Genomic DNA, 16070 nt, shown 5'->3' on the forward strand with positions numbered 1-16070 from the left:
TCTCCAACTATTCCACTAGTCTTACATTTATCATTTTCCATGATTTTCCTCACATAGGATGTAAAGACAGTAGGCTTGTGAGCATCAGGTCTCGTACCTACCTTGCCTGGTTTCCTAATTGGTATCACCAAGGCTTGTTTCCATTCTATTGGCCACAGACATTTTTCCCACTATCATTATATAACTGCAATAGACTCTTTATACTCACAGCCTTTTGTTACTTCTATTATCTTTACCTGGACCTCTATTTTTTCTTCTTCTAATGGCTGCAATAAGCTCCTGCATACTAAAACTTTGGTTGGCACATCATCAGTATATTTTCTCTAGCCATTTAATAGTTTGCAGTGTCGAAGAAAAACACAGTTCTCACTCTCTGGTTGGGTGCAGCAAATCAGATACACTTTATTACTTCAAGCAATTGCACAGAGGGAGAGAATGCACTAGGACACTAGGTTTCCCCTCACCTAGGCAGGTCTCTGCCAGATAAACAATTAGAGCAAGTATTTATACCTTTATTACAGACAATAATACGCCACAACTGCATATTGTTCATACCTATTCCTTCATGATATCTTATTTTTCTTACCATTTCTGTTATAGTCTGCATTCTATTCTTATCTAATACAAGGTCACAATAGCTTCTTTCACCGTTGTTTTCCACTCGATTCGCACTATCCCCGCTTCTACAAATCTCACGTTATTAAAGCTAGAGTTAGCCTGACTCCTGCTCAATATAGAGGCCTGTGTCCAAATTCCCTTTATCTACTTCCATACTCCCCCTTTTGTGTTTCCAGCACACCTATCAATTTTTAAACTTCCATTCTCATTAAATTTTGTATTTCAAACTCAGCATCAAATACTTCAACTTTAGGGGTTTTAATTGGATACAATGATAATGCATGGTTAGTATGGACATGAAAAGTATTATTACGTCCTTTACAACAACAATAACACAACCCTAAACTAAATAACAACAATACAAGCAATAACATGCCCACAATAATACTATAATGGGGTTGTTGCACAATTTTAGTCACAAAACACAATACATCATACTTAGTACATAAGGTAGACATTCTATAAGCGGTATACTTTTCAACTTGATATATATTTTGAAGCATATGAAGTTGCCCTTGTAACTCAGAAATTTTCTGAATCTCTGGTAGGAGTGAAAGTAAATTTTGGAATCGATCAGGTATTAGGGTAGTCCAGTTAAAGGGTATCTGAAACCTAAGGGCTGATTGAAAGATTCTATCTGTAGGCCAGTAAATAATATGGTTGCCTGCAGCAGTGGTGAGATAAAAATGAATATCTTGTAACATGGTGGCTTCAACATGAACACAGCTATCATTAGCTTAGAAGAGTAGGTGTCCTGTCAGTGTAGTTCCTTGTTCCATACCCTCCCAACAAACATTGTCATGAACAGTGACAACTTCCCCGAGCTTCAGTTTCCGTACACACTGAAGCTGTGGGGGTTCCAACGGCCAGAATGTCCATTGACTCCCTTTCCCTATCCAAATGTCGGGTGTTATTCTGGGAGCACTGACTAAAAATCGATTAGGCATACCCGGTAGTCAAAGTTCCCAAATGTCTCAGTGAATTACCCAGTCCCACATGCATCCTCCCCACGGACCCGGAAGGATATGGTATGTGGGAGCCCACATCCCTCCAACCGGTCTGTATGCTTGGAAGGAACACTGTGAATGTTTGCTGTGAATGTTTGCACCTCCACACAGAAAATCTCCAAGTGTGTCTCCATGGCCACAGCTCAGATGATACTCCTGAAGTGTCTGTAAGGGCAGTAGGCCAGGCCTGATGCTTTAGATCATTCCGAATGGAAATCCTGGATTTCTGAGCAAGCCAGATCCCACTGCAATGCCTTCCCAGCCTCAGTGATATTCAGTACCATCTCTGTTAACAGCTTCTGGGTCATCGAACTAAGGGCGGAGATAACACGTAATTCATCCACTCCAGCCTGAACCTGGGTTAGTTGTGCTCCAGTTATAAGGCCAGTGGCTTTTTCCAATTGTCCTAATTTCTCTTCATGTTCTTGGTTTTATAAATATTCCAAATTGCTGCTCACTATTGGCCCCATCCCATAGGGATCCAGCTAAGTCCCTCTTCTTTCTAGAGGATACCCAGGCCCTTTTTGTGTTAACCTAATGGCAGCCCCTCTTGAGCAATTTGGATATGTAGAGGTAATCTGAAAACTGGACAAGGGCAGTGTGAATTTTATAGTCTCTAATGTAGCATTAATCACAGTCCATCAGTATCCTACTACATCTCTTTCTGGTACAGCACTATACCACATCTGTTGGCTAAACACTTTCATATACTTCCGAGAGGCATTAGCATTAATGGCATATGAGGGGGTATATTGCAATATGGTACAGGTTAAATTATGAGTTACTGGAATAATTTCAGTACAGGTAAAATTTCCAGTGACAGAACAAACTCTTTGGGTATATGTTTGGTTATTCACTAATTGGGAGACCAAATAACAATAAGGGCCTCTTTCATCTAACAATTTACAGACTCCAGGAACGACCATCAAATCTACATCGCTATAGAACCCTCTAATCTTAAATTCTGATTCTCGGGGTTCATCTGTAGTGATATCATATATTTCTATTTCCACTGATCCATTCATTTTCCATTCAATTGTTCTCTCATATGAATTATTCTGAACTTTAAAAAATAGATTTTCTAAACAAAATTTCAATAAGTCACTCAGATGTGAAGGTCTTGGCCAATAGGTTTCATTAAAATATACAATATCATTTGTATTTGGGTAACTTACAGGAGTGGTGGCAAAGGTGGAGGGGATGGTGGGAGTAATGTTCGTGGTAGTAAAGCATTTTTGGTATTTATCATCCGGAAGCCAATTAGGGAGGGCCATGCATTCTGATGGTACTTGCCCATAAGCACAGATTCCAACCCCTGGAATAAACCCACTCCACCACTTCACTCCACATTCCCAAGAATACATCCCGCAACTCCCTCCCTGCGAATGTACAATGCTCCGTCTTTGCCACCAAGGCCAATTCTCCATGTCTTTTGTAGTCAGGAATCCTTGGATCTTGGTGGTTTCAGCAGAGCGGGTGTTCCTTCTTCTCTCTTGGAACAGTAGTGGTTTTGCATTATACAGGGGAGAGGTTACCAGCACATCACCCTAAAATGCTTTGATTCTTCTAGCAAAATTCAAAGACACAGTAGGTCTGTCAGTGGACAAGGGAGAGATTACTATCACTTCACCTTGTCCTTTTCTCCTGCTGTCCAGATGGAATAGCAGCATCAGGAGAAGAGATAGACCGATCATCAGTCGGGAAATCATCCCGAGGTGGAGGGGCCTTTTTGCAGTGAGAAGCATGGGTCCAGGTAATCAGTCCTTGGCACTTCACAGCGGTGTAGGTGGTTAGCAGGACTTGGTAAGGACCTTTCCAGCGTGGGGCCAGGGCGGTCTTTCACTGATGGACCTTTATGTAGACCCAGTCTCCTGGTTCCAGCGAGTGGCAGGGTCACTCAGGATCCTTCGGGGTAGGGCTTCTTTCACCTGTGTATAAAAGGACTTAACACATTTCATTAGTGCTTGACAATAATTAAGCATTATGTCGTCCATTAAATGAATGTCCATCTGGGGAAGGGTCAGCAGGGGCGCAGCCGGTAGTCGCATCGGGCACCCAGTCAGAATCTCATGAGGGCTAAGTCCAGTCTTTCGATTGGGAGTGGCCCTCATACTCATTTATGCCAGTGGGAGGGCATCTGGCCACTTTAAGTTGGTCTCAGCACAGAACTTGGCCAGTTTATTTTTCAAAATCCCATTCAGACTGCGGATGCTGGGGGCAGTGGAGGTTGTGCTGAATCTGTAAGGCTACACATAACTCCTTTACAATCTGTCCAGTTCCATGATCACTGTTGATACTCATAGGGATGCCAAATCGTGATACGAAATCCTTAAGCAGAAGCTTCAAAACAGTCTTGGCATCTGCTTTTCTACAGGGAAAAACCTCAATCCAATTTGAGAATACATCAACTAAAACTAACACATATTCATAATTACAGCATTTAGACATTTGAATAAAATCAATCTGAATATTTACAGAAGATCCCCAGGGAGGGGGATGGGCTGCCTGCCTAACTTTAACAGCTTTACCAAAGTTGTGTTGTTGACAAATCGCACATTGTTGGCAGTAATGCTGGGCCACAGAGGAGAAGTCCAGTGCATACCAGTCTCGTTTATCTACAGCAACCATTCCCCCTTTGCTTACGTGCACCATTCTGTGGTATACACGAGCAAAATAGGGGAAAAGCATCTTAGGTGCCACCAGGCGGCCATCTGGAGAACGCCAAAGGTGATCAGTGTGTAAAATGCATCCAGCAGCACTCCAAGAACATTTCTCGGCTTCTGGCACTACTTCCTGGATCTTGGCAAGATCTTCAAGGGCAGCTAACGGAGGCTGCTCGATTAAGGCACAAGTGTATGCAGAAAGGGCCTGAGGGGCAGAAAGGGCCGCAGTTTTGGCTGTAGAATCAGCCAAAGCGTTTCCATGTGTAACTTCATCATGAGGAGTTTGGTGAGCTCTACATCTAACAACAGCAATAGCTTCGGGCAATAAAAGGGCATCCAAAAGAGCAGATACATACAAACTATTCTTGATAGGAGAAACAGTGGATGTAAGAAAACCCCTGTACTTCCAAAGCAACCCTAATCATGTACCACTCCAAAGGCACAGCGAGAATCTGTATAGATAGTAACTGCTTGATCCTAAGCCAAAATGCAGGCTCGAGTCAAGGCTATGAGCTCAGCCACCTGGGCTAAAAACACAGAAGGAAGGAAAGCACTTTCGATAACAGCATATGAAAAGCACACAGCATAACCAGCAACCAATTTGCCCTTGGAATCTTGCAAGCATGAGCCATGCACAAAGTAAATAAGATCAGGATTTTGCAAAGGTATGTCCATTAAATCATCCCTTGGACGGGTCAGCACAGACACCACAGACACACAATCATGTGACTCCCCATCCTTCGGCCCGGGCAACAGGGAGGCAGGATTTAGAATGGGGCAGTAAGCCAAGGTAATATGAGACGAAGACAGCAACACAAGCTCATATTTTGTGAGATGAGAAGTGGACAGATGCTGTGTCTTAGATTTTAACAGAAGTGCTGCCACGGCATGAGGTACAGCGACAGTCAAGGGTGATCTTAAAACTATAGACTCAGATAATTGAACAGGGAGGAAACCCAGCTGCCACCGCATCTGGGGCAGTACTGTAATAAGCAATTGGATGATGTTTATCTCCGTGGTTTTGCGTAAGTACAGCCAAAGCAAACCCATTATGCTCATGACAGAAAAGAATGAATGGTTTAGCATAATCAGGAAGCCCCAAGGCCGGTGCACTAGAAAGTGCCTTCTTAATAGCTACAAAGGCTTGTTCAGCCTATGGGGACCAAGTGGCTCAGGAGTGCCTGACTTAGTCAGATCCTGCAAAGGCTTAATCATTGTTGCCTAACCCAAAATCCACTGTCTACAGTACCCAGTCACGCCAAGAAAAGTTCGCATTTGAGAAATAGTACCAGCCCTAGACACATTTAAAATGGCTGAAATACGAGAATCTGATAAATGGCGAGTGTCAGGTGAAACATCATGATCAAGACAATGAACTCTAGATTGACACAGCTGGAGTTTGTCCTAAGTTGCCTTGTGACCCTTAGCAGCTAGAGCAGTCAAAAGAACCAAAGTATTAACTTTACAGGATTCAAAGGAAGGGGAAGCCAACAAAAAATCATCTACATATTGTATAAGCACAGATTTGCCTGGAAAGATCATATCATCCAGATCCTTCTTTAAGATCTGGGAAAACAGGGATGGAGACTCGATATACCCTTGAGGTAGGCGGGTCCAGGTATACTGACATCCTTTATAGGTAAAGGCAAACAAATATTAACTATTAGGGTGAATGGGAAAGGAAAAAAAGATGAGCAAAGATCCACAACAGTAAAGTACGTGGCTGAAGGGGAAATACAAGAAAGGATTGTGGCTGGATTTGGAACCACACAAAAAGAGGGCAAAACAACAGCATTAACCGTGCAGAGATCGTGAACAAAGCAACAGGTATTCTTTCCTGGCTTCTTGACAGAAAAGATAGGTGTATTACAAAAACTAGTAGTGGGAATAATAATACCCTGCTGTAATAAAGAAATCCATTACTGGGGCTCTTCCTTCCTCTGCTTCAGGAGGCAGTGGGTATTGTGGAACCTTTGGCAGTGGTTTAGAAGGGTCAACAAGAATCTTAACTGGTTCGGCTGTTCAAATTTGTCCCACTTCATTTTCATGTTGAGACCAAAGAGATAGGGGAACTTGTGATAGCAAAAAACCAAGATCAGGGCTGAGAGCTATCTGTAATTTAGTTGGCTCTGCTGTATGAAGTGTGGCCAACACCAGATTGGTATTCTCATTAGGAACTTGTAAGAATACGCCATCTGGTGTGCAGCAAATAGGACAGCCTAATTTGCATAAAATATCCCTTCCCAGCAAATTCACAGGAGAGGAGGGGCTAAGTAAGAATGTGTGTTGGTCAGAAAGGGGCCCCAGGAAAATAGAAAGGGGTTTTGTAACAGGATGTGGAACAGGCTGGTTTGAAATGCCAATGGCATTAATAGATGAAGATGACAAAGGAACAGAGGGAAATTCTAAGTATCTTAAGGCTGATCTGCTACCTCCAGCATCCACAAGACAAGCAACAGATTGTCCTGCAATTTTACAATTTACATATGGGCCTTCTTGATTAATAGGAATTAAAGGATTCATGATGCAGTTACGTTCCCTCAGGCTGTCCTAATAAGAACTGTTTGGTGGGGGAAAGGCCAGTGCTTCAGGATTTGGGAAAGGGGGTGGAAGATTCTGAGATGGTTGGTTTGGGCATTCGTTTCTCCAGTGTCCCTCTTGGCCACAAAAGTGGCATGCAGTATTTCCTATCTGGGCAAGATATGAGGGACCTCTCCCTCTCCCCCAGCCTCGTCCTCGCCCTTCCCTTCGTGCCCCATGGCTTCTATATTGATAAGTTTGCAACTGCAAAGCCAAAAGTTTTATTTCAGTACTTTCCTTCTTCTGCTCTATGCAAGCTGTACAAAGGTTGGCAACTGTCACCAATTCAGAAAGGGATTTAGTCTACCAACCAATGCAGATAGTCCTTAATTGCTGCTAGACCTTAGGCAAAAGTACCTGAACAAAGGCAGCCCCTACTGCCTCTCTGGCATTTTCAGCTGGCTGGGCAATTCCCGAGTGTTGTTCAAATACCTTAGTCAGTCTGTCTAGATAATCAGCAGAGGGTTCTCTTTTGTTCTGTTTACAGTTATTAATCTTTGTCCAATCAGTTTTCTTAGGACAAACCTCCGCAATGGAGTTCAAAAGATGGTTTCTAGCGTCTCTTAAATCACGTTCAATTCCAGGGTCAGCATCGGGCCAATCGGCCTGCCTGGAAAGCCGTTGTCGAACTTCGGCTGGCATAACTACTCGCAGGAGCTGATTAACATCCGCCCATGATGGATTATAACACTGAATCACTGTCCGGAGCTCTTCTCTAAACTTTTCTGGCTCCTCTCTGACATTAGGAAATTCTTTTACCAAGTTTCTAAGGTCCCTGGTGTCCACGGGGCATGAACTATAACCAAATGCCCTCCAGCACCAGGCAATTCCCTTAAGGGAGCCTGGAGCGCTGATACCTGGATCCTAGTCAGATAACGAGCAACTCCATCAGAAGGGACAGGGTCGGGGGAGCTAGGATCAGGCAAGCTACTGGAAGAATCAGAGTCCCCTCTCTGGGGTCAAAAGGAAAGTCCTCCCCCAGGAAAAGAAAGAACAATCTGTGAAGTCGATACATGCTGTGGTGAAACTGATGCTGCAGCGTGGAACTCATTAGCAGGCACAGCCTGCAAAACATGAGGAGGGAGAGGCAAGGGCTGCTGCCGTGGTACATTGCTGAAAAAATCCACAATGTCCTCAGCAGCTTCTCCCCTGCTCTCGATCTTGACTAATTGGGGATAGAAAGGAGCAGAGGGAATTTTTTAGCAGGGAGACATCCGGATGCTTTGCATTTAAGTTTTAAGTCCTGTAATTGAGTTTTTAATTTTTCCTGGGAGTCCTTTAGACTCCGCACTCGAGACTCGTGGAGTCTCTTTGTCGCTTCCTCCCACCAATAGACAAATTGCTCCCATTGTGTATGAGAGACTTTTGGTAATGTTAGGGTTCCTCTGAGATATATAAGTTTATCTAAATCGAAGGTACCTTGAATTGTTTAGATGGATTATCACGCGTGTAAAGATTCCAACTTTCCAAATACCTGCAGGTCCTAGAACCATAATGTACGTACATGTGATATGCTTGGGTTCCCTTAGGGGGTCCGGGGGAATGTTTAGACTGTCCCCCACCCATTTTCTAGACACACAGCAGGGAGCTAATAAGCTAAAAATATCTCTTCCGCTCGACTCACTCACACAGGAAAGATTTATCGAGGATGTCCACGACCTTCCTACACCTCCCTTCAGCAAAGAATGTCAGCTAGTCTCAGAGAGATGGCGCCGCTTACTCTGATTGCTTCCAGTGAGATGGTCAGACCAGTCAGTGGCTCATAAGCGTGGGAGAAGGGGACAAGATGGATAGAGGCACACAACCCTAGACGCAGGCAGGCTGCTCGCCGGGCTATGTCATGCAGAGACAGCCCCACTAGTCAGGGTCTTTTACTGATCCACTGAGGTGCAGTCCACCGGGCTTGCGTTAGAGACAGCCCTGGTCATGAGCCTTTTGGCTTTGCAGGATGCTCTGGGCATCTTCCGGTGACCCTCATTCACACTGATTCACACACACACACACACACACACACACACACACACCCCAAGGCCTCTATTCCTGCGTACCACAATGCATCTTTACCTTATGTCCGGACTTAATACAACCTTTCCCTTATGTGAAGCAGTAACAACCCCTCAGTACCAGTACATTAACCTTATTGGGGGAGGCAAAACAGTTCCTCAACACCGCTCTGTATTTGATCTTGCTGCACAATCAGTAAGTTCGGATGGCGTAAGCCCAAAAGGGACAGACGGCCTCACGGACAGTCCTCCTCCAATACCCCAACAGAGATTTCAAAAGGCCTTTTACCTCTATTGTGGCACCATGGGGTTCGAAGGGGAACGGTCCACAGCAGCTGCCGTTGTCTCTGCTGGTGTTGCCATCCCAGACGAGCCCCCAAAATCGTCAGAGAAAAACACAGTTCTCACTCTCTGGTTGGGTGCAGCAAATCAGACACACTTTATTACCTCAAGCAATTGCACAGAGGGAGAGAATGCACTAGGACTCTAGGTTTCCCCTCACCCAGGCAGGTCTCTGCCAGATAAACAATTAGAGCAAGTATTTATACCTTTATTACAGACAATAATACGCCACAACTGCATATTGTTCATACTTATTCCTTCATGATATCTTATTTTTCTTACCATTTCTGTTATAGTCTGCATTCTATTCTTATCTAATACAAGGTCACAATAGCCTCTTTCACAGTTGTTTTCCACTCGCTTCGCACTATCCCCGCTTCTACAAATCTCGCGTTATTAAAGCTAGAGTTAGCCTGACTTCTGCTCAATATAGAGGCCAAATTCCCTTTATCTACTTCCACAGCAATAAACCTCCTCAATAAACCTCCTATTTTTTGTCACAAAACTCATTGGGTTGATTCAAATCACTCCTGATCTTTTGGAATTTTTTTGCTTGTTCCCCAATTCTTTAAGTGGTTACTGATTCTATTATTGATTTTCAATTAATGACTAATTTGAAAAGCTGGGGATTGCAGGGTTCTAGTTCCAGAATCAGGGAAAACTGCATTAAGGTTATCAAGATCAGTGTTTGGCTGGGAACCGTGATGTGCACAATGATGTTACTCATACCAAAGGCAAAGCAAAACTTTAAGAAATGTTGTTTGCACAATTAGTAAAGACACAAATGCTCCAAAGCACACAAAAATAGCAATTATATAAAATTAAATTGATATTTTGTACCATTCCTTACATATACTCACACTCTTTCTTGCGGATCTGCTGGTAAGAGACAAGTGGTAATCTACCCTGTCCCTGGCATGCCAAATGAATCTAATGATTCAGATCTCTCCCTTACATGGTGGTCTAGCCTACTATAGGGCCTGACAATTGCCATGAATAGTCATGCAAATGTCCATCCTTCTTCATCCACATATATCTTCCTCACCCTAATAATGTTGGGGTGTTCTTATCCTATAGATTAGTATAATAATGATTTTAACTTATAATGTATACCTATTCATTGCCAAGCCAAGTTTGCAGTTACGTGGTATCACTTTGTACAACCCCCCCCCTCGAGCACAATGTTCCCAGTTCCACATAGCTCTATTTCATTGTTGGGTCACTTACTTATGCTAAGGCTCACAGGTGCCAAAGCCTTATGCTACGTGCTTAAGCTAATGCCATACAGCAGTGGTTTTCAACCTTTTTTTCATTTGTGGACCCCTACAAAATTTCTAATGGAAGTGCGGACCCCTTTGGAAATCTTAGACATAGTCAGCAGACCCTCAGAGATCCATGGATCACAGTTTGAAAACCACTGTCTTAGAGGATAGGCCTGTAGGTTTCTTGCCTTAGTGCTAAGTAAAATGCTAAGCTTGCTCTATAAACTACATGCTGAAATGTCTGCCCTTCCTTAGTTGGAGACCTAAATTTCATTGTTTGCAATAAGACCAGGTATAGATTTACTTTTATTTTGAATTCCATTCATTCTTTGAATTTGCTTATATATTTCTGAAAACCTTGAATCTTTAATTTCCCACAGAAGTTTCTCCAACTTCCTTTTTGGTAATACTTTGTGCCACCATCTTGCATCTTTTATAATTCATTAAACCTTTTTACTATTCAATGTCTGTTTTGCTGGCTTGTGTGATTTCTTTCTTTCCTTGATTGCTAATTTACAAACCTCATTCCACCAGGCAACCAGATTTCTAAGTCAGGGCAATTTGATGTTTTGGAGATGGCCAGATCAGCTGCTGCTGTAATTTCTTTTATTACATTATAGAATCTGCCTAGCTTGTCATTTGTACAGTTACTGCACAAATATTCATCATGTTTAATCTTGAAAAGGCCCCAGGGAGCTTTCTGAAAATTCCAGCTAGGAACTCTTTTTGTGTTTTTGACAGTTCCTCATCTGTTGTATTCAGTAAATACATTGCTTCCCATTCTGTCTTCTTCTCAGCTCCATTTACTAGCTATATTATTATTTGTTGCAATTCTTACAACCAAAGCAGAAAAGGATCCATCCACTGAATTAAATCTAATAGGTGCTCATGTATTCAATATTACCAGGTTATGGCATATCAATAAATTGTTCTAAACATTTAGTGATTTAGGTCAGTTTACTTACTTCCCCATAGCTCCTTATGACTATTAAATTAGAATTTTATCCTGTTTTTGTTTTTCATTTGTATTCATTCCTTCTTCTTCAAATCCTGATATTTCTAGTCTTTTTTATTTTTCCTGATCTGAGACCATTCCCGTTTCTTCTCCTTCATAGTCCAACTTTCTCTTCCCCTCTCCCAATCTGTTAGTTTCAACATTCAACATTTCAATGGGGCAGAGGGGGCAGCCAGAGCCAGCAAGCCTGCTTGCCACCCAGCCTGTTTCTACAGCACACCCTCACTGTCCTCAGCCAGACTGTCCTCAGCCCCAGCCCAATCTCCAGAGGACCTCCAGCTGCTTCAATCCCAGCCTCCAGCCAGGCCCCTCTCCAGCCAGCCTCTTCAATTCTCTCAGCCAAACTCCCAGCCAAAGCTTCAGCCAGGGTGACTGTCACAGGGTGTCTGGCCCTGTAAATGAATTAGTTCCAGTTCTCCTATGCCGAAAGGGGGGCTCCCATTTGGCTAATTAAGAGGGCAGGGTAGCACCTGGGGAGATAAAAGACTGTGGAAAATCTGAGGGGAGGGATTCAGTGAGAGAGAGAGAGAGAGAGAGAGAGAGAGAGAGAGAGAGAGAGAGAGAGAGAGAGAGAGAGAGAGAGACCTGGTGAGTTAGGTCTGCCAGAGTACAGAGACTGGAGGAGGTCTCTGAGGAAAGCTGCAGAGAGCAGAGAGCTCCCTGGAAAGAGGAGGGAATTATCAGGAAACCAGTGGAGGGCTAGCCTGCTTACTTTCAAAAGCCAAAGCCAGTGGCAGGAGGTTGGAAAGGACTGAGATCTAGGAAGTCAGTGGAGGGGTTAAGCCAGCTGTCCTTCCTGAGCCAGAGAGACAAGGCCAAGGATGGCTGGAGAGGGTTAAAGGCTGAGGGCAGTGGCATGAGATGCCTGTTGACTTGCAGAGCTGAAGAGATGAAGCCAAAGGGTCAGAGAGAGCTGTGCTGGAGATCAGGGATTATGGTGAAGGATGCCAGGGTTGTGTTTGATGTATTGCCTGGATTCTGTGTTGGGACTTATGTGCAAGGGGGAGTATGTTCTTTTGTAATAAATTAACCCCACACAGGTCATTTGGGTTAAGACAGGCTGTTTGGACGGTTTCAGGGAACTCTGAAAGGGGAAACTGAAGCAGGTCCACATGTTATGCCACAGTCAGCAGCAGGATGTAGGGCCGCTGTCAAGGTTCCTTCCCCACTCTGAACTCGAGGGTACAGATGTGGGGACCTGCATGAAAACCCCCTAAGTGTATTATTACCAGCTTAGGTTAAAAGCTGCCACCACCAAAGTGTTACACAAAGAACAGGGAAAGAGCCCATCTGGAAACGTCTTTCCCCTCAAAATCCCCCCAAGCCCGACACCTCCTTTCTTGGGGAAGGCTTGATAAAAATCCTCACCAATTTGCATAGGTGAACACAGACCCAAACCCTTGGATCTTAAGAATAATGAAAAGCAATCAGGTTCTTAAAAGAAGAATTTTAATTAAAGAAAAAGTAAAAGAATCACCTCTGTAAAATCAGGATGGTAAATACCTTACAGGGTAATCAGATTCAAAACATAGAGAATCCCTCTAGGCAAAACCTTAAGTTACAAAAAGACACAAAAACAGGAATATACATTCCATTCAGCACAACTTATTTTATCAGCCATTTAAACAAAACAGAATCTAACACATATCTAACTAGATTGCTTATTAACCCTTTACAGGAGTTCTGACCTGCATTCCTGCTCTGGTCCCGGCAAAAGCATCACACAGACGGAGAGGACCCTTTGTTCCCCCTCCCCCCCCCCACTCCAGCTTTGAAAGTATCTTGTCTCCTCATTGGTCATTTTGGTCAGGTGCCAGTGAGGTTATCTTAGCTTCTTAATCCTTTACAGGTGAAAGGGTTTTTTCTCTGGCCAGGAGGGATTTAAAGGTGTTTACCCTTCCCTTTATATTTATGACAGTCACTGTATAATGATGACCAAATAGAGAACTTCAAATCTATTATATGTATTCAGTTGCAGAATAAACAGGGTTTAGCATGGAAGAGAACCTGAATCAGAGAGTAAATAGAGTACTCTTTAATTTTCCATTTAAAAAATATTCTGTGTTTGATATGGTGAGGAGGGAACCAACAAACATGAAAAAAAATGAAAAGCTTTTTTTTGGGGGGTGGTATTTTAGGGTCTAGTCTGTGACCCTCCAAAGTCTGTGATAAAACAACCATTGTGTTCAGTGGTTCAGGATCTGGCACTTAGAGTACAGGTCATCATATTACAGCATCATAAAAGTGCTATATTTGTCTACCAATGACTTTCCGACCAAATTTCCTCCTTTTTTTGGGTAAATGATTTTTCCTTACTACCAGCCTTGCAAACTGAGTATTTTTCTCCACATTAAATTCCATAAGTATCCTTAAAATTAAGACCCTACATCCCTGATCTAGTCTTTTTGCATCCCCGCTCCTCCCACAGACACTGGCTATAATATTTTTTAGTATCCTCACTCACAGGCAATTTTGGGCTTTCTTTCACGCTGCCCTTTATACCCTTCTAATATCTTAGTCGATTCCTGACCCTCAATGCACGTAGATCGCTTCTAAATACCCACATCTGCCAGAAACCCTATAAAAAGCATAAAAGCTATTTACCGCTCCAAAAAAACCCCTAAAAGTGCCTGGTTTACTCATAAAAGCTATTTCCACAACAAATGTTTTCTCCTCCTGATCCCAGAGTAGATCATAATCTCACTAATCTGTCAAAGCTATCAATTAGATTATAAACTTCTGGAGGCAAGGACTTCTGCAGTTATGGTAAAATATCTAGCACATGTAAGCAACACTTTAACACATACAGATATATTTCTTCCTAAACAGAAATTCACAGATTTGTTTATGCAAACATTCATGAAAGTATCTGTTTAGATGCAAAACTCAGAAAGCCATGCAGCTCTAAAGATGATACATAATTGCATACTAGTCATACAAAATGAATGCTAAAGTCTCAGGTACTCATAATATTTTGCACTTTTGGGTTACCTCTTGAAATATTTCACTGTAATACCATGGTTTCAGTATATTTACTGTACATGGCTTACCACTCTATTTGGAGTACATACAGCTTCATGTAGGGATAGCTCAGTGGTTTGAGCATTGGCCGGCTAAACCCAGGGTTGTGAGTTCAATCCTTGAGGAGGCCATTTAAGGATCTGGGGCAAAATTTGGGGATTGGTCCTGCATTGAGCAGGGGGTTGGACTAGATGACCTCCTGAGGTCCCTTCCAACCCTGATATTCTATGATCCTAGACTTCCTCCAGCTTCAAAAACATCTGTCAACTTCTTCATGAGGAAAGTCCTGTCTTTTCTCAGGCTGGGTGATTTCAGGACCCATTTCCTTAGAAACAATGCTTTCATTACTTAAGAGTATTCCATCCTTTATAGAATGATCCTATAGAAATTAATAGCCATGAATCAAAACAAGTCCTACAGAAATATAATAGTGTTGTATAGATATTGCTCTAAAACACAGTGGAGTGACAAGCTGATTGAGGTAATATCTTTTATTGGACCAACTTCTGTTGGTGAAAGAGACAAGCTTTCAAGCTTACACAGAGCTCTTCTTCAGGTTTACTGAATAAAAGACAATTCTTCAACCACTTTGTCTCTCTAATATCCTACACCACCACTCTAAAAATTAATACCATTTAAGAGAGGATAGTTTTCTTCTCTTTCCTACATTTTTTAACCATTGTGTAGCATGCTATGGCAGGGACATAGATCTTCGTTAACTTCTATAGGATCATTCAAAAAGCCTATGGAAATGTTATTTTGGACCAAATTCTATAGTGCTTTTCCATAAAAAAAGCAGCACTCACCCTGTCAGTCGCTATCTGCAATAAGCTGCCACACTATACCCAGTTTAGATAAAGCTTCCAAGCTCACTTATTTCTTTAACATTTATTGCTAGGATGCAACTTTAATAAGATTCTTATTTTAACCTTCAGTTGGCTAACACATGATAAGATGAAAGCAGACCTCACTTTCCAGTGCAACAACAGACAGGATTGCTAACTAGAATCATCAAAGGTCTGACCCACAATGGCGAATCTCACGTTCTCTTGGGGCCAGAAAGACATGGCACTGTTTCACTTAATCTGACTTTCCTGTCTCCTCCAGAGAGATGGACAAAGAAATTAAAGATCTGCCTTGTGCCACAGCAAACGTGAATGCCAAGCAAATAAGGCCTCCTAGCAACAATTCTGCATTATCTCACAAGTGCTCTAGATGCTTCAAAGTAAACCATTATTTCTATTTCAAATGAATAAGTCAGCAACTTAATGTAGAAATGGGTCTGAGCCAAGCATTGCATAGATCCAAGCATCCCTGAAGACAATGAGATTGGAACTGAAACCCAGATCAGGATCTGAATTTTATACTGTCTTCTATTTGTGCTGAGCTGAAATCAAGCCCCTGGTTATGCTCACTCCTAAATGTGGGTGTGGGTGGGTTGAAGTCATGAGCCAGGTTTTATGACCATGTTCCTATCTTTAATAAATATTTATTTATTTTATTTATTTTACCTAGAGCTGGGTGCATAATAGATTTTTCAGTTCACTAGCAGTTTAGAA

The 16070-nt window shown here is 42.5% G+C and overlaps 1 long non-coding RNA gene across 1 annotated transcript; it reads right to left on the reverse strand.

Moving 5' to 3' along the window:
• Positions 1-385: 385 nt before the first annotated feature.
• LOC122464579 lies at positions 386-12671 on the reverse strand. The gene is made up of 4 exons (XR_006288754.1): positions 12660-12671; positions 11704-11711; positions 4453-4457; positions 386-3188 (listed from the first exon to the last, which is right to left on the reverse strand). It is a non-coding gene; the product is annotated as an uncharacterized LOC122464579 (long non-coding RNA).
• Between the last annotated feature and the right edge of the window lie 3399 nt (positions 12672-16070).

The sequence above is a fragment of the Chelonia mydas genome, chromosome 2 (assembly GCF_015237465.2).
Source record: "Chelonia mydas isolate rCheMyd1 chromosome 2, rCheMyd1.pri.v2, whole genome shotgun sequence".
NCBI lineage: Eukaryota > Metazoa > Chordata > Testudines > Cheloniidae > Chelonia > Chelonia mydas.